Below are 22,685 nucleotides of genomic sequence, written 5' to 3'. Positions count from 1 at the left end.
TCCTTATATATGTGAAATATATTCAAACTTTTTTAGAACTCTGAACTTTTCTTCTGGACTTAATAAAGAAAATAACATTGACTACCGTGAAGTTTTAAACGAACCTGTTACTTTTGGAATAAGTTATCTCTGGCTGATAGATAAGCAGCTGTTATGGGTTGAATTCTGTCCTCCTCCTCCAGATTCATATGTTGAAGTCCTAACCTCCAGTCCTGAGAATGTGATCTTATCTGGAGATAGAGTCATTGCAGATGTAATTAGCTGAGATGAGGTCATAGTGGAGCAGGGTGGGTCCCTAATCCAATATGACTGGTGTCCTTATAAAAAGGGGAAATTTGGAGGACACATATAGGGAGAACATGATGTGGAAATGAAGGCAGAGATCAGGGTGTTGCTTCTTCAAGTCAAGGAGCAGCACAGTTTGCCAGCAAAACACCAGAAGCTAGAAGAGAGGCATGAACCAGATTCTCCCTCACAGCACTCGGAAGGAACCAACCCTGCCAACACCTTGATCTTGGACTTCTGGTCTCTAGGACGGTAAGACAATAAATTGTCTGCTGTTTAAGCCTCCATTTAGCCATAGGAAACTAAAACAATAACCAAATTTGAGGATTTTCTTCTCTAGGCTTATTTCCAAATTATCTAGACCGAATGCCTCTAACAATTTGTATAAGTCTGCTTTGTTCACTCTACTAACCACACACACACACACACACACACACACACACACACACACACACACAGACGGCCATGTCCCTACACGGAGATAAGTGTCTGGACTCAGCCCTACTGAGAACGGTTGCTGGGAATGCCCCTGAGACCATGCCGTAATGGTAGACGTCAACAGGGGTTGTGTTTTCTTACTCTTAGTCTTGAATCAGTAAAGGACGAAGAAAAAAAGCACACTTGCGTATTCACTGGTTTAGGCCCAGTCATGATTCCTTTAAAGACGCTGCCAATAGATTTTAGTCATTCTCTGGCAAAGGTTTCTCTTCAACCACAAACACTACACATAGTTGCGGAATGAGTCACCACCTTGAGTAATCTAATTCCTTGACCAGTACATGCCTGCTGCTCACAGCACACAGTGTCCTTCCTTGTGTATTTTGTTTTGCTCTGTTCTCGGGAGCTTCTTTAATACTTTCTTAAGGGTACAGTAAAGGATTCACTCTGAATCCTCAGCTTCCTCAGCAGCCTGTGACCTGCCCAGTCATCAAGAACCAAAATGGTAAGTTTTATTACGCGTTCTCATACCTTCAGTTAAGCTAGAGGGGGCATGATTACTGCAAAAAAGCAGTAAGTGTAGGTTAAAAAAAAATTTTTCCCTCCAAACTGGAAGCCGTTTGCTAAAGAATCCAGGGGAAAAACAAAAGGGAACGAACTGAATGATGGTCCAGGGAAGATGGTGGAGCGGAGTCCACACCATGTCACCAGCCAGGTTCCCACAGAGGCTCAACTTACATCACCAAATAACACCCAAGAGTTATTTATATCAATAAAGTTTAAAGCAAGTAAACCTCTGAGCTTATTTTTGCATGGTTTTCTTAAAAAGTGTTCCTTAAAGATATTTTCCAGTCCAACATATTATAACCACAACCAGGAAATATTTTTTTCTCCAAGGCTGATAGATTGAAACATTTTGAATATTTGTAACCTGTTCTTTTAAGAAGAAGTTTTTATGAGTATCTGATGAGCACTTTTTGAGTTTTTTTTCTCTTTCTCTTCCCATGAGTGGGTACCAATATTATGGAAATACAAATTGGAGAAATGAAACCATCAACAAAATGAAAAAGCAACCTACTGAATGGGAGAAAACATTTGCAAATTGCATATCTGGTAAGGGATTAATATTTAAGATACATAAGGAACTTACACAACTCAACAGCAAAAAATCAAATAATCCAATTTAAAAATGGACAGAAGATCTGAATAAACATTTTTCCAAAGAAGACATACAGATGGCCAACAGACACATGAAAAGATGCTCAATATCACAAATCATCAGGGAAATGCAAATTAAAACCATAATGAGATACTACCTCACACCTGTCAGTATGACTATTATCAAAAGGACAACAAGTAACAAGTGTTTGCGAGGATGTGGCGAGAAGGGAACCCTCTTGCACTGTTGGTGGGAATGTAAATCGGTGCAGCCACTACGGAGAACAGTATGGAGGTTCCTCAAAAAGTTAAAGATAGAACTACCATACGACCCAGCAATCCCACTCCTGGGTATTTAACCAAAGAAAATGAAAACACTACCTTGCAAAGGTATCTGCACCCCCATGTTCACTGCAGCATTATTTACAATAGCCAAGACATGGAAATAATGTAAGTGTCCGTTGATGGATGAATGGATAAAGAAGATATATACACACACACTGGAATGTTATTCAGCGATAAAAAATAAAATCTTGTCAAAAAATAGATAAAATAAAACCTTGTCATTTGCAACAACGTGAACGGACCTTGAAGGCATTATGCTAAGTGCGGTAAGTGGGAGAAAGACAAACAGCCCATGATCTCACTTATATGTAGAATCTAAACAAGCAAACAAAACCAAGCTCATAGGTACAGAGCACAGACTGGTGGCTGCCAGAGCTAGGGGGTGGGAGGTGGGCAAAAATGGGTGAAGGGGGTCAAAAGATACAAACTTCCAGTTATAAAATAAATAATTCATAGGGATGTAACGTACAGCATGATGACTACAGTTAATAATACTGTCTTGCATATTTGAAAGTTGCTAAGAGAATAGATCTTAAAAATTCTCATCACAAGAAAAAAAAGTTCTGTAATAACTATGTATAGGGACAGAAGTTAACTAGACTCATGGGGGTGATCATTTCACAATATATACAAATATCAAGTCATTATGTTGTACACCTGAAACTCATATAACGTATGTCAATTAATTATACCTCAATTTTTTAAAAAAAAGAAAGAAATTGGAGAAAGAAAAGTACTTTATTTATTCATTTCTACACCTGAAACTAATATAACGTATGTCAATTAATTATTCCTCAATTTTTTAAAAAAAAGAAAGAAATTGGAGAAATAAAAGTACTTTAAATTCATTTCTACTATGCCGCTCTACTCCATAATCAAATGCAGAAGGGAGAAAGACACATCTTAAGTGTACGCTGTAAATGAGGAAGCTTTCAGAACAAGCTGAAGAGTGGCTGTTTAACAGTATTATTCATAACTTATGCTTGCATGGCAATACACAACTCTCACAAAACTCGCTTCACCCTCAAAACAGCCCTGAGAACTAGATATATTACCATCAAGGAAACAGAAGTTCCCAGGTTCTATGGAAGGTGGTGGAGCTAGGACTCTCAGTTTAGTGCTCTTTGTTCAGCATTCTCTAAGGCAACTTGCCCCAGACAGGAAGCGCAGCCATCTGCCCCAGAGAATTCTCTAGTTAACCTAGGGTGAGACTCCTCTCCACCTAAGGACAGCGCAGTGAGCCACAAAACTTCTCTGAGCTTCTGTTTTCTCATCTGTAAAATAAGGACAATGCCACCCATCCCCACAAGATAAGGTGAGAGTAAAATCAAATGAGGCCAGCGAAAGAAGTTTAATAAACCATAAGTGTTACGCACATGTTATACAAATCCCTTCTCCCGTCCCGGAGCTATATCGCAGAGTGAATAAGGACGCTTATTTACTGTTTGACCTTAGGCAAGTTTCTTAATATTTCTAAGGCTCAGCTTCCTTATCGGTAAAACAAGAATACGACAAGGACCTTGCCCATGAGATTATGGTTGAAGCTAGAGGAGATAGTCCACGCCCAAGCACTCAGCGCTGGTCACTGCATGGACAGAGCCAGTCCTCAATACGTGTTGGCTTTCAATAGTAAAGCTGTGTTTGATCCCAGCACTTCACCAGCTCAAGTATAAGCAAACAGCCCCAAATCGTGTCTATCCAGGCTCTTTGCTCTGATGGCAGTTTCAACTCTATTCTCTCAAAAGACAGTTTTGGATGAGTTCCACTTACTCTTTGTTTTGCAAAATCAACATCTCCGGTCCACAAAAAACTTTCAGCCACTGAACATGGTTTGCCCTCCTTTTATTCCTACAGCATAGGATTGGGTTGGACAATATTTACCCCATCCTGATAGGCAGGGAATAGAACCGACGCACTCCTCACCTTGGTGTTCCTCCCCAAAGAGGGGCAGTGCGACAGTGTTACTTCAAAAGTTATTTGCTGAAATTGAGTTATTTGTAGTGAGGTGGATAGACATAGAGCCTGTCAGACAGAGTGAAGTAAGTCAGAAAGAGAAAAACAAATACCGTATGCTAACACATATATATGGAATCTAGAAAAAATAAAAAAAGGTTCTGAAGAACCTAGGGGCAGGACAGGAATAAAGATGCAGACGTAGAGAATGGACTTGAGGATATGGGGAGGGGGATGGGTAGGCTGGGACGAAGTGAGAGAGTGGCGTGGACATATATACACTACCAAATGTAAAATAGATAGCTAGTGGGAAGCAGCTGCATAGCACAGGGAGGTCAGCTCGGTGCTTTGTGACCACCTAGAGGGGTGGGATAGGGAGGGTGAGAAGGAGACGCAAGAGGGAAGAGATATGGGGGTATATGTACATGTATAGCTGATTCACTTTGTCATAAAGCAGAAACTAACATAACATTGTAAAGCAATTATACTCCAATAAAGATGTTTAAAAAAAAGTTATTTGGCAGTTACGGAGCCAAGTTTTATGAAACACAGAGGAGAATAAATTATTTTATGTACTAACTAGGAAAAGTCAACCCTAGCTGTCAGTGAGTAAAGGAATGTAAAAAGCAGCAAAGCACCTGACATATAATTGGCACATAAGACAAGCTGCGCTAGAAGAGAAAAAGTAACAAGGTGTCTTCCGGATTGGATTGATGTCTGATCATGGCTTTGAAGAATGTTTTAATAGGAAAAGAAGAATAAACACCAGCACAAACTAATCTTAAAATCTCATTCGTCTCTGGCTAGGAACACTACTTCTTAATTTAATCAGGTAACTACATTTTTCTGTAACTTAGATCATCTGAATATATATATATATATGTATATATAAAGATATATATATATATATCTTTATGCATTGCCTGTGGGTCATATAAATTACACATATCAACACTCACATGAATGGAAGCCGTTTACCTGTGCTCAGATACAATGGCGGCGCATGGGCCGTTTCCTCAGACTTGCTTTCAGGGAACGTTGAAACCCTGAGATGTCCCAGTGATTTTCAGAGGAGAGAAACTGAAACTCAGGAACTAGATGCAGACGGAGACATCCTGAAATCCTTGCCATTTCCTCGTTCCTGAGCATTTCAGAAGTAAACGTGTTCATCCTCAAACATTTCATTTTCCTCTTAATTCTTCCCTCTGGGTGGTCTTACAGGGTCTGTGTTTCGTATCTTAGACTTCCTACCTTGTCTGCTTTGTTTTCTTCAGAACTTCAGCATTTGAGCACGTGACTCGCTATCTTATGGAAACTCGATTCAGTCTGTGAACATTTATTAAGTGCCTGCTACCTAAAAGGAATGTACAGGGCACTGATGTGGATACTGTAAACGCCCAGATATCTGCACACAATATCAAGGTACCAAGCTCTGAAGATGTGAATTTGAAGAAAGCCTAGCTCTTGCACTCTAATATGTAGACAAGCGAGAGACGGAGGGAGAGAAATAATTACAGCACAACGTGAAAAGTGCAAAACAACCAGCCGTTCTGTGGGATCCCCCCCTTTTCTGACCTTCCTGCTGAAATTTGTGAATGGTCGTGGTGGCGATGTCCAGGCTCCTCCTGGAGAAATGGGATGCTCGAGCTCCAGCCCCAGAGCAGAACCCGGCAATGGATGGAAATCCAACCCATTCATGAGGCACCCCCATCTCCCCACATTCCCACAGAGCACATATTTTTTCTTTCTCATAAGAGCCGTAGATTTTTCCTATAGCTCTGGAAAGAGCCTTTCACTGGGGCCTCCTACCCTTCCCTCAATTCCCGCTCTAGTCTCGTTTTTTTCTCCCTGCCCCCCACGCCTCTAGGTGTCTGTGACTTCCTTCCTGTTCCATTGTTCCAATGCTGTCATCCCCTCATCACGCTGGGCCTCCCCCAAATGACATCGTGGAAACGGCCGGCTCCCTGGAATACAAGAAAGTACGTCTTTTGCACCGTGGGTAGTTACAGTGTGTTACACTGAAAGAGTCTGACACTATCCTATTTACATGTTGCATTTTTAAACTGAAAGCAAGCATGTATAGATAAAATATTTCTCTTTCTAAGACAATCAAAGTGCAATTTGAAGAAAACCCATAAGGAGCCTTTACCTTTCTACACTCATGAATTTGACCCAAATGAAAGCATGAGGAAAAGAAAATTATATAATTGTGAGAACTTCCTCTCTGTTTCAAGATCTATACATTCCTGGAGAAATCAAGAAACAAGAGAGACATGCAGGAGGCGGGCTGAGCCAGGGGTGAGCATTTCTCTCTGTGGCGGCCCCTCAGGGGCTGTGGCTTTCGATGCCTCGTCTCTAACTGGGTGAGACAAGAATGCCACTGTTGCAGCTCTCACCACAGTTCTGGGAATGAAGAATAGCAACGTTCCTTATTTTTACATCCCAATATAATCTCTTTATCCAAGACCTACATTTCAGAAGGTCTCAATTTGATATGTGGATCTTGGAAAACCCCATCTAGAAATCAGGAAGACAGGCGGGGGCGCCCAGGAGGTTGAGGCGTACTCCCGTCTGTGTGGCTGTGAGGATGCTCTGACCCGTGGCCCGAGGCCAGGTGGTCGGGGTCCTCCCCCCACACTCCAGACAAGCTAGGAGGCAGTGCTGCGGCTCCAGGCCTGCTGGGGCTGAGCCCAGACTCTAGAACCTAACGGACGGCAGGCAAACCCCGGCTCCATCACTTACAATGTGATTTTGAGCTGGTTACTAAACTTCTCTGTGCCTCAGTTTCCTCCCTGTGAAATGGGGAAAACAAAAGAACCTCGTGGGGTCCTCATGGGGGTAAAGTGAGTTAGTATTTATGGGGTTCCCAGAGCTGTGTTGGACATGTAGTAAACACTACACGCATGTTTACTAGTAAGATGCCCAAGACTCCAGGGGAAATCCAATTAATGGTAAAATGGTCTCCTTTATCTGGACGTAAACTATGAAATACCAGCACTCGATATACTTACATCTCAAGTCACATAATGCCAGATTCTAAAGACAGGTTTTTAAAAAGGCATAATTCCTGGTAATACTGTAACCAACAAATAAAACAGAGGTAGCAACACAATATATAGGATACCGCTGAGCCATTTCAAGGCAAAAGAGGCATCTACCCAACAGGAATAGGGTTGTGCCCTTGCCCTCGTGTGTACATGCCCTTCAGGACTCAGGTGTGTATGTGCTTCCAAAAAAATGACCCCACTGAGATGGGCAGACTTTCTCCCCAGATTCCTGGGTTCAGAGAAACCCACAGTTCACTAAGGCAGTTTGCTCAGCTCTAATTAGGAATCTGATTGCTGGTTGGCCTTGCACAAAGGACTTTTAATTAGGGCTGAGAACGCTCAGAAAAATCCACTTGGCAAGTCGACTCCTTCCCTCTATCTCTTTTTTAACATCTTGCCAAGATAATAAGGAAAGGGAGAGCTTAATTACAGCTGGTGTATATATCTTTAAGAAAAAAAATACATTAAGTGCTTTAAAATAGGCTCTCTTGGCTCTGTGATCACAAGGATTTTACTCACTTCTTATCCCTGATTGGTCTCATTCTCAGTTACAGATGAATCAGACACATTTTGAGCAGCTTTAAGATTTGCTTTTCATCCAAAGCCAAGTAGGCAAATGGCAGTGAATTCACAAGCTTTTCCAAATGATCTCATAGGTTCCTCCGGCTCCCCTGTGGGGACCGTTTGACCTCTGCAATGCTGTTATCTTAAACACCCCCGGACTGCTTGTGTCTCAGGGGGAGGCTGCCACGTAGGACTGGGCGAGGCACTCCACTTTCTAGAAGGCGAATTTCAGTACCTAAATGTGTGCATGTGGTAGCCGTGAATTGTAAAAGAAAATAAGCACAGAGAAGACCCTCAGCCAGGAATTTGGGCCTGGAGGAGATGGGGTGGACACACAGCCTTGGAGATGGATGCTGTCCTGAAATCAGCATATCTCAATGCATTGGTAGAGCCACCTTCTCATTAAGTCTCCCAGCCTGAAAACAGGTGACCCACGCTCCCCTTCAATCCATTGGAACCTGGCCCTGGCAGCCAGCGACTTTCTAATTATTTATATGAGATATCTGACAGTACCGAGTGCCTGAACCGGTGTAATATACGCGCAGGGAGACTCTGTGAACCTCAAATCAGCCCCTCAGATGCGTGAGATTTCCCGACTGAAGTTCACGTTTACCGCTCCTTTAATCTCTGCCCTTTTTTTTTTTTTTTTTAACAAGCCTTTGTGCCTCGGTGCTAAGGATCCCTTTCATCTAATCTCAGGCACCTGAAGCTCTGCTACTGAATTACATTTCTTCACTTATATTTATGTTTGATGCAAAAATAAGAAAGCGGGTAGAAGCGTAAGATGCTGTCACGTACGTCTGAAAGGGATCTGTCGATCATCCCGGAGCCCCATCCAGCTCTTTCACACTTTTTCTATGAGATGCTTCTGTGCAGACTCTTGACTTTGGCTCCGTGGAATGATCTTAAAATTCAGGCACATCCCTCTCTGCTGAGCTTGTGTGGCTCTTGGTCAATAGGGATTTTAAACTCTTCTGCCCTTTGACTGAGACAACTGGTGAGGGGTGGAGGGTTTCCCAAGCCCGAGAAATACGTGCCGGCTCCCCGAGTGCCTTCCAATACAGACATCTTTCTAAGGTCGCCCTGGTTCTGCAGTGGCAGCCGCGACATATACGTTTCATGATTTTATGGCAAAATGTCATGGACTAGAAACTCCTTAATATCCAAGAAGGTATTGGAGGGGAGCAGTTTTCTAATCCAAGCCAGGTGAACTTCTAAGATATGGGGCTGATTTATCACACCATATGTGTGCCTCCCCAGGACATTGCTGTTACCCCCACCTTAAAAGAGAGATCAGACATGAATTTATCACCATTAGGTTCTTCCTGCTTTTAAAAATAATCAGGTTTCTGTGTTACCTTCCTTCTCAACTGCCAAGAACATGCTCCAGAGCTTAGCATTAGCTCTTCTGATGAGCTGGAGAGGGAAATGTCATTATCCTTGTTTTACAGATGGAGAAATCTGAGGCTCGGGGGGGACTGTTTTGCCTAAGGTGAAAGTATTGTTTTAATCCTAGACTTTTATTCTTATCTCTTCAAATTTCTTCCTGAGGGTGGTAATGAGCTTGGAGGATTCATCAGGACTAAACCTTGTCTGAAGACTTGTTTATAAAATTATTTCAATAAAATCCACAATCAGATTGGCTGGGGTGTGTCTTCAAACCGAGCGGCTTACCTAATGAGCACACTCATCAGGGCGGCAAAATCTCTCCTTACCAGCTGGCTGCTTCTCCCACGTTTTATCAAGGTGGGTGGAAGAGGGGGCCTGGTGTAAGTTTACTAGTAATAAAGACCAGAGCCCTAGGAGCTTTTATATGAGAATCTGGTTTCTTTTTCATTTCTTTAATTATTTAAAAAGTTAGGTTGGAAAATGTTTGAGGAGCAGCTAATAATGTGACTTCAGATAGGGATGGGTTGGCAGGTCCCACTCATTAGCTCTGAAGCAGCTTCGGTGAGTTGCTGTCTCCTAATTCCCCTTCCTTGTGGTTGTGCTATTTGCCCCTCTGATTCCTATCTGCCTCCCCAATTCAACTCACACACTTAAGTTACGTATACAAAAGACTGAATTTTCAAAGTAAAAAGGAACCCAGAAGGAGGATTTTTATGTTCCAGAGCCCAGGGTTTCCAAATATTCATGGGTCTGGGAGCCACCATGGATGCCTGTTGGTTAGGAGTTTGTCTTCCATCTTTTCCATACTTGCGATGTTTTGAAACATAGGTTCTTTGGTTATTTACAACAGGACCGCACCACTGAAGACAGGAAGCCAAACTGGGGACCATTGTGGGGCTAGGTTGTCAAAAGTGCCCTCACCCCAAGGTGGGAAAGTACTCCTCAGTCCTAAAGATGCACCATTGCCCGAAATCTCTCTTTTTGTGGTTTATCCATGTTTTAGCATGTTATAATAGCACATATTTATTTCATTTTAATATTTAATTCATTTTCATTGATGAATTCCTTAGTTAGATGTATCTAATTTTTTTTATCTCCTCAACAGTTGATGGACATTTGGATTGTTTCCAGTTTGGGGCTATTATGAATAATGCTACTATGAAGAGCTGCATACAAGGCTTTGTGTGGATATATGTTTCATTTCTCTTGGTGGGTTCTACGAGTAAAATAGACGGTCCTCTTTTTAAATGTCCATCAACTGGTGAGTGGATAAACATAATTTAGCAGATTTCAAACTTACTTATGTTCCCAAATGGTTTAACATAACAGAAATCACATGCTTTCTAAAACTTCGAAAGAATTCTTGGTAAGCCACTAGGACCTGGAGAGGTTTTGAAAGGAGTTTTGTTTGATAACTTTGTCAATTCCTTCTCAAAGTTATTGGTTTTTTCATATGTATAATTTATTTAATGAATTTTAGCAATTTCCCCCAGAAATCGTCCATTTATTAATACTTTCACATGTATTAACATACAACATTATCTTATTCCATTTAATCTCCTTGCAGTAAGTTCATATCCATTTTCTATTTCTAATATTATTTGTTTGTATTTCCCTTTTTTCTGGATTCAAATGGGTGAAAAGTATTTCCATTTTGTTAACCTTTAAAATAGTAAACCACTTGATCAATTATACTTTATTTTCTAATTTTAAATTTCTGTATTTATCTTTCTTGTCTATTTCTGCTTATTTGGATTTGTTTTATTCTTCTATTTCTAATTTTTTTAGTCATATGATTAGTTTTTAAATTTTCATTATTTCTGGTTTAATACTGATAGTATTTGAGACCCTAAGCATACTTCGTGGTACTGACCTGGCCACATTCCATGAATGCCTATATATAATTTTCAAAACTTTCTAAGTAGCTTGCAATTATAGTTTTGATTTTCTTCTTTTATGAGATCCTTATAAAGAATTATTTACGTTTCTAAGTGGTTGAGAGTTCAGATTTTTTATTCTTATTTAAACTTGTGCAGGAGTACTTTCCCACCTTGGGAATTTAGTTTAAATTCTTATTTAAACTAAAAGATAAAAGTTTTCTTTGTGGTCTTATGTATTGTTTTGCTCAGGGTTTCAAATAATACTTTTTAAAAAGGCCCATTTTTGTTAGGGACCAAAATTCAATATTGGCCTATAAATCAACTTTAATAATTGCAGTATTTCAGACTTTGGTGTCCTCTTTTTTGGTTGTCAAAATCTGGTATTTATGTCTCCTAAAGACAACTGTTTTACTGTCAATTTTTGTTTTTTAATGTTTAATGCTGTGCTTTCATCACATGACTTTTATCACTGTAATATTTTCAGTCTGCATTATACCTTCTATCAATATAAAATGCCAAATCGATCCTTTATCCCAAGGAATGCTTTATGATGAATCCTACTTTGTCTAATTATTACTGCCATTCATCTTTTTATTTGCATCTCCTTGATAAAGATTTGGCTATTGTTTTATTCTTTTAACTATTTAGAATTAATTTGAACACTTGCTGGTATTTTTCCTGATTTCCAAGTGAATTCATGTTCATTGCAGAAACACTGGCAACTATAGAAAAACACAGACGCACAAAATCATCCAGTATCCAGAGTCTTCTCTCTTTCCACCCTCTTCTTTAAAATTTTTCTTTGATATGTTCAAAGAAAGCAGAAGAGCCTACATCGGGGCCTACAGGTCACAGGCCAATTAAACCAGAAACCGGATCCTTCCACAGTCCAGAGCATGGAGAGACAAAGTTATCAGGAAACCAGCTCTCGTTTCTGCTTCACTTCTTGAAATTCAAAAACAGCAAATCACATTCCTCTCTTGTCTACTGTGGGAGCGGAGAAATAAAGTGATTAGATTGCCTAGGATTCAAAGCAAGAATGACGTGAATCTGCTGCAGTCAGGAGGGGAAGCCAGGCAGCTCCCTTGTGTCAGGAGTTCAGAGAAGGTGATTCCAGCGGGTGCCTCTGAGAAGCAAAAGCTTGGCTTCAGCATTGGGCCTGGGGCGTGGGTCGGTGTATACATGTGTTATTGTGTATTTGTGTGTGTGTCGTGTGTATGCTGTGTTTTCTTGTGGTGTGTATGTTGTGTGTGCATTGCTGTTTGTGTGTGTTGTTGGTGTGGGTGCTTTGTATTTGTTTGTGTGTTCTTGCTGGGTGTATGTGTTTTGTGTGTTTGCATGTGTGTATTGTTTTGTGCTGTGTTGTTTTTTTGGGGGGTGCACAGTGGCAGAAAGGGTTTGGCAGTCCAGAGGCCCTGCTGGGGCTAAGCAGATAGGCAGCACAGCTGAGTCATTTTCTTCTAGAGGTCAAGAAACTCTGGGTCTGGGACGTCCCTGGTGGCGCAGTGGTTAAGAATCCACTTGCCAACACAGGGGACACGGGCTCGAGCCCTGGTCCTGGAAGATCCCACATGCCACGGAGCAACTAAGCCTGTGCGCCACAACTACCGAGCCCGCATGCCACAACTACTGAAGCCCATGCGCCTACAGTCCATGCTCCGCAAAAAGAGAAGCCACCGCAGCGAGAAGCCCATGCTCCACAGGGAAGACCCCGCTCACTCAACTAGAGAAAGCCTGCATGCAGCAACCAAGACCCAACACAGCCGAAAATGAATAAATAAATAAATTTTTTTTTTTTAAAAAGTAAGCTTTAAAAAAAAAGAGTTTGATAGTTTCTGGCCTTACATTTAGGTCTTTAATCCATTTTGAGCTTATTTTTGTATATGGTGTTAGGGAGTGATCTAATCTCATACTTTTACATGTACCTGTCCAGTTTTCCCAGCACCACTTATTGAAGAGGCTGTCCTTTCTCCACTGTACATTCTTGCCTCCGTTATCAAAGATAAGGTGACCATATGTGTGTGGGTTTATCTCTGGGCTTTCTATCCTGTTCCACTGATCTATCTTTCTGTTTTTGTGCCAGTACCATACTGATTACTGTAGCTTTGTAGTATAGTCTAAAGTCAGGGAGCCTGATTCCTCCAGCTCCGTTTTTCGTTCTCAAGATTGCTTTGGCTATTCGGGGTCTTTTGTGTTTCCATACAAATTGTGAAATTTTTTGTTCTCGTTCTGTGAAAAATGCCAGTGGTATTTGGGATTGCATTGAATCTGTAGATTGCTTTGGGTAGTAGAGTCACTTTCACAATGTTGAGTCTTCCAATCCAAGAACATGGTATAACTCTCCATCTATTTGTATCATATTTAATTTCTTTCACCAGTGTCTTATAATTTTCTGCATACAGGTCTTCTGTCTCCTTAGGTAGGTTTATTCCTAGATATTTTATTCTTTTTGTTGCAATGGTAAATGGGAGTGTTTTCTTGATTTCATTTTCAGATTTTTCATCATTAGTGTATAGGAATGCCAGAGATTTCTGTGCATTAATTTTGTATCCTGCTACTTTACCAAATTCATTGATTAGCTCTGGTAGTTTTCTGGTAGCATCTTTAGGATTCTCTATGTATAGTATCATGTCATCTGCAAACAGTGACAGCTTTACTTCTTCTTTTCCGATTTGGATTCTTTTTATTTCCCTTTCTTCTCTGAGTGCTGTGGCTAAAACTTCCAAAACTATGTTGAATAAGAGTGGTGAGAATGGGCAACCTTGTCTTGTTCCTGATCTTAGTGGAAATGTTTTCAGTTTTTCACCACTGAGGATGATGTTGGCTGTGGGTTTGTCATATATGGCCTTTATTATGTTGAGGAAAGTTCCCTCTATGCCTACTTTCTGCAAGGTTTTTATCATAAATGGGTGTTGAATTTTGTCGAAAGCTTTCTCTGCATCTATTGAGATGATCATATGGTTTTTCTCCTTCAATTTGTTAATATGGTGTATCACGTTGATTGATTTGCGTATATTGAAGAATCCTTGCATTCCTGTAAGGCCAGAAACTATCAAACTCTTAGAGGAAAACATAGGCAGAACACTCTATGACATAAATCACAGCAAGATCCTTTTTGACCCACCTCCTAGAGAAATGGAAATAAAAACAAAAATAAACAAATGGGACCTAATGAAACCTCAAAGCTTTTGCACAGCAAAGGAAACCATAAACAAGACCAAAAGACAACCCTCAGAATGGGCGAAAATATTTGCAAATGAAGCAACTGACAAAGGATTAATCTCCAAAATTTATAAGCAGCTCATGCAGCTCAATAACAAAAAAACAAACAACCCAATCCAAAAACGGGCAGAAGACCTAAATAGACATTTCTCTAAAGAAGATATACAGACTGCCAACAAAGACATGAAAGAACGCTCAACATCATTAATCATGAGAGAAATGCAAATCAAAACTACAATGAGATATCATCTCACACCAGTCAGAACGGCCATCATCAAAAAATCTAGAAACGATAAATGCTGGAGAGGGTGTGGAGAAAAGGGAACCCTCTTGCACTGCTGGTGGGAGTGTGAATTGGTACAGCCACTATGGAGAACAGTATGGAGGTTCCTTAAAAAACTACAAATAGAACTACCATATGACCCAGCAATCCCACTACTGGGCATATACCCTGAGAAAACCATAATTCAAAAAGACTCATGTACCAAAATGTTAATTGCAGCTCTATTTACAATAGCCCAGAGGTGGAAACAACCTAAGTGTCCATCATCGGATGAATGGATAAAGAAGATGTGGCACATATATACAATGGAATATTACTCAGCTATATAAAGAAATGAATTGAGCTATTTATAATGAGGTGGATGGACCTAGAGTCTGTCATACAGAGCGAAGTAAGTCAGAAAGAGAAAGACAAATACCGTATGCTAACACATATATATGGAATTTAAGAAAAAAAAATGTCATGAAGAACCTAGGGGTAAGACAGCAATAAAGACACAGACCTACTAGAGAACGGACTTGAGGATATGGGGAGGGGGAAGGGGAAGCTGCGACAAAGTGAGAAAGTGGCATGGACATATATACACTACCAAACATAAGGTAGATAGCTAGTGGGAAGCAGCCGCATAGCACAGGGAGATCAGCTCGGTGCTTTGTGACCACGTGGATGGGTGGGATAGGGAGGGTGGGAGGGAGTGAGACGCAAAAGGGAAGAGATATGGGAACATATGTATATGTATGACTGATTTACTTTGTTATAAAGCAGAAACTAACACACCATTGTAAAGCAATTATACTCCAATAAAGAATTTTAAAAAAAAAGAAAGAAAGAAAGAAGCTTTGGGTCTTAGGTCTGCCTCAAGTCATGTTCTGGCTGAAAAGTAAGGTCCAGAGCTTAAGCAAAAATGTGTCCGATGTCAAAGGATCTGAAAATAGGCTCTTCAAGGAAAGGTTAAAAGGATTGAACCCTTTAACTTAAAGGAAGAAAAGATTAAGTGGCTACTTAATTACTACAATCAAATCCATGAAGATTCTCTTAAAGAGAGTATTCAGTGGTTTTCTGCTTTCTATATAAGATAGAAAGGGTGAAATGCAATCCACTTAAAACAATGGAAAGATTAAGGAGTTTCTCAGCCCTCAGATTTGTACAACATGGAACAGTCTGCAGGGAAAGATTATAGAATTCCCAGCCCCAGTGATCTTTGAAGAGAAATAAATAGCCCTCCAGAATGCAGGGGCCATGAACTACTGGAAACCAGCACAACCTCTGGGCCAGGCAGACCTGGGCTAGAATTCCAGCTCTGCACAACCTCCTAAAGATTACCAACCTCTTTACTCTTAGCTTCCTCATCTGTAAAATGGGCATAGTGACAACTGTGACACAGATTTCTGTTGGATTAAATCAAATGACAACCTATATAAATCTCCCAGCCCAGTACCTGGTATATAGCACGTACCCAATAAAGGTTAGTTTCCTCCCCCTTTCAACTGTGTTTTGATGAGCAGTTAATCTTGTACATCCTTTGACCACTAAAGAGAACCCTACCTCAATTCCATTCACTAAATATTTACTGAGCACCTCCTTTATATAAGGCACTAGCGTCGACCCTAGGCCTCCCAGCACCCACTCACCTACGGTATGCCTCCAAGTTTTGGGTGTGACCCCACCCACTCACCCTCTCAGTCGGTGTGGTTTGGCTGGAGCTTACTGGGTGACATGTGACCCAGGCATTGCCAATCAGAACATCTGATCGTTCTGTCAAGAGGAATTGGTTCAGGAAGGGGAATGTGACCCAGTCAGAGACAGTGACACCCAAGGGGCTTTGCTTGAGCTTGCTGGACAGCAGACACTCACTTCTCCCAAAGCCTGGGAAGCCCGGGAGGCTGAAGCAAGTACACCCATCTAATCTCCTCAAGAGCCTGAGAATCACAGTACACAGAGGAGAGCAAAGCAGCGTTTAGAAACAGGGAGAAGCCAGCCCAATCCCCGGACTTTTCAGTTACGTGACCCAATAAATTCCACTTTTTGTTGAAGCCAGTTGAGTTGGGGTTTTATGTTGCCAAATGCATCCACACTGATACAGGCTGTGTAGAACATACAAAAATAAATAAGACCGAAAAGCTCATAAATAAGATGTTTACAAAAATACTAATAGTACAAGCAAAGTATTTATTATATACTATTTATCTAGGGCTTACTACAGGCCAGACATCATGCTAGTGCTAAATGTTTTGCACACATTGTTGTATTTAATCCTCATGACAGCTACTTTTACGGAACGAGCAGCATTTGACTTTGAACTTGAGAGATGGGTAGAAACTGGACAGGTGTGAGAGGAGAGTAAAAAGGGTAAGTGGGGCTTCCCTGGTGGCACAGTGGTTGACAGTCCGCCTGCAGATGCAGGGGACACGGGTTCGTGCCCCGGTCCGGGAAGATCCCACATGCCGCGGAGGGGCTGGGCCCGTGAGCCATGGCCGCTGAACCTGCGCGTCCGGAGCCTGTGCTCCGCAGCGGGAGAGGCCACAACAGTGAGAGGCCCGCGTACCACAAAAAAAAAAAAAAAAGAGGGTAAGTGGAAGAGGGAACAAATGGCGACAGGAAAACGCAGAGACAGTTTGGGAAACAACCGGCAATCCTATTCACTGGGGCTTGGAGGGCACAAAGGACAGTAATGGGAAATAGAAGTGAAAAGGCAGACTGAGGTCAATTCATTGGGAATTCAGGAACACCAAGGCAAGGAATCTGTGTTATTAACATGAGGTTTTTCAAGCAAAGAAGGAAGAGGCCCCAGATTTACTCTCATATAACTTAGATTTTATCTGGGGAAAATATTCTTATGAAGGAAATAAAGTTTGTCTCCAAGGTGAGTACAGAAGAGAGGAAATAATTGATGTGTAAGTATTCACAACTTTTGCCCGATCCCTAATTTTGATAGAGACTGACTCTTCCTTTTGGGTCAGCAGTCAGGTGTTCTCAACTGTGCAGAGTCTAGGTAACGAGGAAAACACAGCAAAGACTTTCAAAATCTGAGAGGGTAGGTTGGTCTGTAGAAAGAAGGGTTTAGGTGATGGGCAAGGGAGAGGGATTGGCAAGCCTGAGTTGGAGCTTGCAGGATTGGAACTTGAGGAGGAAAAAACGAGAGATTCTTAGGGAGCTGTTGCCATCCACGTGAAGGAAACTGAGAGAGATGGGAAAGAGGGTTTTTAGAATGTGGTGCTGTGAGGTTTCTTGAGAGAAAAAGCAAAGATCTGAGGCACGTCCTCGGAATTACTTTCTCACGCCCAGGCTGCAGATGCTGGATTTGTTATCATAGGGAAGAAGAGCTAGTTTTGACCCTTATTGAAGAGTATGACTGGCTGACGATGGGGAAGAGGAAAAGCATTCTGTGCTCAGCTTGAGGAAAGACACTGGATGGATCTGCCCAGGGAATGTGCTGGGAAGCAGCCTACCTTGAGAAAGAGGCACCAAAAAAGAAAAGTGAGAATGTGCGAGTATGTCAAACCTATGTGAGGGGCTCCTCCCAAAGGTAAACCAAGAATTGCCATATGATCCAGCAATTCCACTTCTGGGTAGAGACCCAAGAGCATTGAAAGCAGGGGCTCTAACACGCACCTGCACACTGGCGTTCACAGTAGCACTATTCACTGAAGGCGAAAAGTGGAAACAATCCAAGTGTCCGTCAACGGATAAACGGATCAACAAAACGTGGTATATACAGTGGAATAGTACTCAGCCACAACAAGGAAGGAAATTCTGCTACATGCTGCAACATGAATGAACCTGAAAAACACTATGCTAAGTGAAATAAGCCAGATACAAAAGGACAAATAGTGTAAGATGCCACTTATATGAGGTACCTAATATAGGCAAATTCATAGAAAGTAGAGTAGAGGTGACCAGAGCCTGGTGAGGCGGGAGGTGAGGAGTTAGTGTTTGATGGGTACAGAGTTTCTGTTTGAGATGATGAAACGTTCTGAAAATGGAATAGTGGTGATGGTTGCACAATACTGCGAATATACTTAATACAGCTGAATTGTACACTTAAAAAAATGTTAAAATGGTAACGTGTGTTATGTATGTTTTATCACAGTTTTTTTTTTTTAACATCTTTACTGGAGTATAATTGCTTTACAGTGGTGTGTTAGTTTCTGCTGTATAACAAAGTGAATCAGCTGTACATATACATATATCCCCATATCTCCTCCCTATTGCGTCTCCCTCCCACCCTCCCTATCCCACCCCTCTAGGTGGACACAAAGCACCGAGCTGATCTCCCTGTGCTATGCAGCTGCTTCCCATTAGCTATCTATTTTACATTTTACCACAGTTCTTTTAAAGCCACATGTGATGTAAAGTTATCGATGCTAGACTAGGACCTGGGGGTTGTCTACTCTCCCCAGACACAAGTCTGGATCAGAAGGGAGAGCTGTCAAAAGTTGTTCTAAGAAAATGAATCAATAGCCATGAGGGAGAGAAGCTTGGACCAACGCCAACCACTGGCCCAAGGTGTGAACTTTCAAACCAATGAGGACATGGTAATTCTAAGAGCCAGACAAAGGGAGAATTGAAGGGATTTTTAATTGCTGGATGGGGAGAGAGGCATTGGGGAAGCCAGGCAGTTTTCATGGTTTAAGCATGTTTTTTTTCCTCACAAAATATTTGCTACAGTGGTTGATTTCCATTTTTTAACAAACCAAGTATTTCCTTCTGAATATTACCTAACTTTACCTTTCTCAACTGCTGCCATAAATAGAACTCATCAACCACAAAGTCTCTAGAAAATTGTCAACCTCAGCCAATAAATAGCACTCAACCATATGGAAAAAAGTGGACAGTCATGACTCAGGCAAAGTGACTCTGCTTTTCTGAATGGAAAAAACATTCCACGTTTTGATCTTGACCAAGAATGTTACTGAATGCAGCTCTGAGGTCTGTAAATAAACCTTTTTTTTTTTTTCTTTTTCTTTTCGGTACTGCAATGTTTCTTATTGCATAACCATATGCTTTGACAAAGAGACAAATGTCACATTCTCATCTGACCAACATAAAAGCCATCTTACAACCTATTTTTCAGGATCTCCTCTTTTACTTATGTTTTTATCACCTTACTATTCCTATAATATATCTGAAATCTTTACACAGAATCCAAAGCAAAGTACATACTGAAGTAAAAACCTGAATTCCTAACGGTTCAAAAACGGTGTGTTGCCCCCTTAGATACAGCTTAGATTTGTTCTATTATCAAAGGGGCCCTGGAGTCTCTTAACCACAAATGAAGTAAAAGCAGTTAATCTGTTTAGCCCACTTACCACCCATCGTCACACAGTAGCAGAGCAGAGTCTTCAGAGACTGGGAAAGGGGGAAATATGTTTTGATAATGAGGAGAAAGGTTTGACACTGAACCAGGTCAGTGCTAAAGAGACGGGCCAGACTGAGGGCCACAGTGAGAGGCTCTGGGCAGCTCACAGAAGCAGAAAGACAGAGAGAAGAGAGGATGAGAGTGCTTGCAGCTGATAGGATACCTTTGCCTCCTTCAGCCCACGTGTTACACGCAAAAGGAAACTAGCTGGGCTATACCAAACTAGATCACTTCGACAGCTGGACATGGGTGATATTCTTCTCCAAGGTATCTATTGGCATCCACTGATCATTGTGGAACTTTGGGGGCCTTATAGGAAAAATACCTGAACCACGTGCACTTCAGGAAGGTGCAGATATATTCACTCCACAAATATTTACTGAGTTCTTCCTACTAAGCCGGACACTGTGCAAAGTCCTGAGGATAAAGCTGTGAACACAAGAGCCCTGTCCTTCAAGAGCTTACAATCTTAGTGGAGGAGAGCACAATAAATAAGATAATAAATGAACAAGATAAGTAATGACCATGAGAACTACAATGAAGGGAAAGAACAAGAGTGAGGAAGTAAACAGAAACTGCAGAAGGCCACCTGAGGTAGGATGTTCAGGAATGTCCTTAGAAATGTGTAACATCTCAGCTTGATCATCAAGGATGAGAAGGAACCAGCCAGCCTCCCCATGGGGAAACTTCTCAGAGCAACGCAAGTGCCGGGCCTGAGAACACGTGATCGAGAGAGAGAACGGAAGCTGGAGTGGCTGTGACTATGATATAAGATGGTTTGCAGAACTGGCAGAAGCCAGATCTTGAGGACCTTGTAGACCACGTAGGGGTGGTCAGAAGCCACTGAAGAGTTTTAAGCAGGAGACTAACATGATTTTATTTACATTTTTAGATGATCACTCAGACTGCTGTAAGGAAATGGAGGTAAAAGTGGAAGTGGATTACTCAGGAAGCGACAATGATAATCCAGGTAAGTGATGATGGCAGCTTAGACTAGGGAAGTGGTTCTCAAAGTGGGGTCCCTGGACCAGCAGCAGCAGCAGCACCTGACAACTTGTCAGCAATGCAAATTCTTAGGCCCTACCCTCGCCCCACTGAATCAGAGACTCTGGGGTGGGACCCAGCCATACATGTATTAACAACTCCTCCAGGTGATTCTAATGCACACTGAAATTTGAGAACCTCTAGATTAGGGGTATGGAAATAGAGAAGGTGTTATGGGTCGAGTTTTTGTGTCTCCCTGAAGTTCATATGTTGAAGTTCTAACCCCCACACTGTGGTTGTATTTGGAGATGGGGCCCCTAAGGAAGTAATTTTAAGGTGAAGCAAGGTTATAAGGATGGGGTGCTGATCCAATAGGATTAGTGGCATTATAATCACAGACCTTTCTCTCTCTCTCTCTCCCCCTTTCTTTCTCTTTCTCTCTCTCTCCCCCCAATCTCTCCCTTTCTCTCTTTCTACATGCATGCACAAGGAAGAGGTCATGTGATCACAGAGGGAGACAGCAGCTGCCTACAAGCCCAGAGAAGAGGCCTCAGAATGAAACCTATCTTGCCAACACTTTGATCTTGGACTTCTCAGCCTCTAGAACTGTGAGAAAATAAATTTCTGTTGTTTAAGTCACCCAGTCTGTGGTATTTTGTTGTGGCAGCCAGAGCAGACTAGACAGAAGAGAAGAAGTGAACTGCAGTGGGAATAAATTTTGAAAGCAGAACTTGGCAATGCATTGAATGTAAAGAGTGAGCTCACAGGGTTGCTATAAAAGGCATAGCTGTGAAATCCTTCTTAACCAGGAGAGGAAGGAGTTAATTCAGAGTAACAGTGAGTACATCCCCCCCATACTGAGACTCTTCGAAATATGAGGAAGAAGCATGATTTGGCAGCCCAGCATCTGAACCCCCTTCCTAATTCAGAATATCACCTTGTATGTGGGTCCTAGTGGAAGACACAGCCCTGTATCCCCCTATAGACATTGAAGGAGGAGTGGTTTCCCTCTCATAACTCATTGTCATCCAGGGCTTGGGAACATGACCTAGGCTCAGACAACCAGATGCCCTCTAGGGACTTGCCTCTGGAAGGAGCATATTCATGGCTTTGGCAGTGGAGTCAAGGTTCATTGGAAAGGATGGTGAGGATCCAGTGACAGCATCCCAACCCATGACATGACCTTGGCCAAATTATTTCCCCAGATGGTTTTCCCACCCTTCCCATCTATTTATGAGCAGTAAGATGCTTCCAATAAACTCTTTTTCTGCCTAAGTTAACTAGAGTTTTCAGCCAAGTTCCCTGACTGGCCAAGAGAGGAACTCTATAAAGACTGGTCTTCTTATGTGTACATGGGGGCTGAGAGCCCTTAATATCTGGTTACTAATTTAATTATTTGTACTCACAGGCTGCAGCCAGAGACATCTGGGTTACAGGGAGCCAAAGGCAATAGCTTCAGTCAGTGGCTGCCCCAAACTGTGTCTCTTCATCTAAGTGCACAATCAACAGGTAACTGAGACTTTAAATAAAAGAATTTCCATTTTTTTTCTAATATCTGACCCCATGCCTCACCTTCGAGCCAACTGCCCCCATCTCGCTGACGACTTTGTAAGGGCCTCCCGATTATCCCTGGCCTCTGGCCTTCTCCACTGCAGTGGGTCATCCCAGAGCACTGCCGTAACCATGCCATGCCCACTCAAACATCATTAATAAACTGTTCAGAATAACTGTTCAGAATAAACTCCAGACTATTAGGTTGATATTCGAGGTCCCACACA

The 22,685-nt window shown here is 41.8% G+C and overlaps 1 long non-coding RNA gene across 3 annotated transcripts; it reads left to right on the top strand.

Annotated features, from left to right (window-relative positions):
- Positions 1-357: 357 nt before the first annotated feature.
- LOC109549005 (uncharacterized) lies at positions 358-22,425 on the top strand. Of its 3 annotated transcripts, none has more exons than XR_012324748.1 (4): positions 358-537; positions 20,816-20,893; positions 21,398-21,515; positions 22,316-22,425. It is a non-coding gene; the product is annotated as an uncharacterized lncRNA (long non-coding RNA). The 3 variants fall into 3 exon arrangements; XR_004529175.2 differs by lacking the exon at positions 358-537 and adding an exon at positions 1,117-1,228; XR_002175151.3 differs by lacking the exon at positions 358-537 and adding an exon at positions 9,952-10,440.
- The last annotated feature ends 260 nt before the right edge of the window (positions 22,426-22,685 follow it).

This window comes from Tursiops truncatus, chromosome 12, assembly GCF_011762595.2.
Source record: "Tursiops truncatus isolate mTurTru1 chromosome 12, mTurTru1.mat.Y, whole genome shotgun sequence".
Taxonomy (NCBI): Eukaryota; Metazoa; Chordata; class Mammalia; order Artiodactyla; family Delphinidae; genus Tursiops; species Tursiops truncatus.
This window is presented reverse-complemented; position numbering and strand designations above follow the sequence as displayed.